Raw genomic sequence first — 2,224 nt, forward strand, 5'->3', positions numbered from 1 at the left:
CCTGTACAACAAGCCATAACAACGAACTCGGGCGGAGCGAAGACGCAGATCAACACTTACATCAAACAGAACCTGTTCCAAATCTCTGTGGTCTTTCTGTGCACACATGGGTTTACTCCGGAAACTCCGGTTTTTTTCCCACCGACCCCCCAAAAACAATCAATCGTCATGTTCTCTGCTCCTCTATTAACACTGCTGCCTTAAGCCCCCAGTATACTCCCATGTACGTCCATTCACGCGTACATACGCGTGTACTGTACGCAGAGGGTTCAGACTTCATACTCGAGCGTACACCCTGAGCAGCTGCAGAGAAACCTCACAGACAAGGGGCGTTTACCGTCGGGACAAATTAAGGTCGCCGATTGGTCATTTGCTAACACGCCTACTGGATTGATTGACAGGTCGGGAAAAAAAAACGAGCGCTGGCAGCCGCGGTGTTCTGTGTTGATATGTTATTAATAAAAAGATCTAAAAAAAAAACCCAGGGAGCGCCGGTTCTGCAGTCCACACATCAGACCAGCCCACGTATACGTATCTCCGCATATGGACGTACGCGGGAGTAAACTGGGGGCTTTACATCAAACAGAACCTGTTCCAATTCTCTGTGCAGTCTTTCTGTGAACACATGGGTTTACTCCAGGAACTCCGGTTTTTTCCCACCCCAAAAAAAAAAAATCTCCATCTTTGCTGCTCCTCTGTTAACACTGCTGCCTTACATCAAACAACCTGTTCCAATTCTCTGTGCAGTCTTTCTGTGCACACATGGGTTTACTCCGGGAACTCCGGTTTTTTCCCACCGACCCACCCAAAAAAAAAAATCAATCGCCGTGTTCTCTGCTCCTCTGTTAACACTGCTGCCTTAAGCCCCCAGTATACTCCCACGTACGTCCATTCACGCGTACATACGCGTGTACTGTACGCAGAGGGTTCAGACTTCATACTCGAGCGTACACCCTGAGCAGCTGCAGAGAAACCTCACAGACAAGGGGCGTTTACCGTCGGGACAAATTAAGGTCGCCGATTGGTCATTTGCTAACACGCCTACTGGATTGATTGACAGGTAGGGAAAAAAAACGAGCGCTGGCAGCCGCGGTGTTCTGTGTTGATATGTTATTAATAAAAAGATCTAAAAAAAAACAACCCAGGGAGCGCTGGTTCTGCAGTCCACACATCAGACCAGCCCACGTATACGTATCTCCGCATATGGACGTACGCGGGAGTAAACTGGGGGCTTTACATCAAACAGAACCTGTTCCAATTCTCTGTGCAGTCTTTCTGTGAACACATGGGTTTACTCCGGGAACTCCGGTTTTTTCCCACCCCAAAAAAAATAAATCTCCATCTTCGCTGCTCCTCTGTTAACACTGCTGCCTTACATCAAACAACCTGTTCCAATTCTCTGTGCAGTCTTTCTGTGAACACATGGGTTTACTCCGGAAATCAGTTTTTTTTCCACCACACCCCCCTAAAAAAATCAATTGCCGTCTTCTCCACTCCTCTGTTAGCACTGCTTCCTTACATCAAACAGAACCTGTTCATAATCTCTGTTCTGTCTTTGTGTGCAACACATGGGTTTACTCCGGGAACTCCGGTTTTCTCCCACCGACCCCCCCAAAAAAAATCAATCGCCGTCTTCTCAGCTCCTCTTTTAACACTGCTGCCTTACATCCAACAGAACCTGTTCATAATATCTGTTCAGCCTAACACTAATTTCTCGTTAGTACAGTGGCGAGTATCCCCGCCTATCACGCGGGAGACCAGGGTTCGATTCCCTGACGAGAAGTTAACTTTAATAGGAAGTAACTTGACTAAAACGTTGGTTACGTACTGTAACCCCAGATTCTATGAGTATAGGCGTAGCCCTTTAAGAGCTGTCGCTATTGGGTTGTATATCTTCATGTGAAGCATAACACTGAAAAGTTTAGTCCACGCCCACCTGCTGTGTGGGCCCCACCTGGTCCCTATAAATTACGTTAAGAGCGGGTAATCGGCTCCCAAATAGCTTTTTCGTCAGCTACCTAGGAGCCAGTGAGGCCCGACGCTTAAAGGGCTACACCTATACTCATAGAATCTGGGGTTACAGTACGTAACCAACGTTCTGTTTTGTATAGGCTTCGCCCTTTAAGAGCTGTCACTATTGGGTTAAGGGCGAAGCAAGATATGGTCTCCGCCTCACTGGGTCCATTCGAACACCGTATGAAGCGCCCGCTTTCATCAAAAAACA

At 47.5% G+C, this 2,224-nt stretch overlaps 1 non-coding gene across 1 annotated transcript; it reads left to right on the forward strand.

Annotated features, from left to right (window-relative positions):
* Positions 1-1,711: 1,711 nt before the first annotated feature.
* On the forward strand, positions 1,712-1,783 carry trnad-auc. Its single transcript has one exon. It is a non-coding gene; the product is annotated as a tRNA-Asp (tRNA).
* Positions 1,784-2,224: the final 441 nt, after the last annotated feature.

The sequence above is a fragment of the Nematolebias whitei genome, unplaced genomic scaffold (genome assembly GCF_014905685.2).
Source record: "Nematolebias whitei isolate Nwh7 unplaced genomic scaffold, NemWhi1 Nwh_scaf_966, whole genome shotgun sequence".
Taxonomy (NCBI): Eukaryota; Metazoa; Chordata; class Actinopteri; order Cyprinodontiformes; family Rivulidae; genus Nematolebias; species Nematolebias whitei.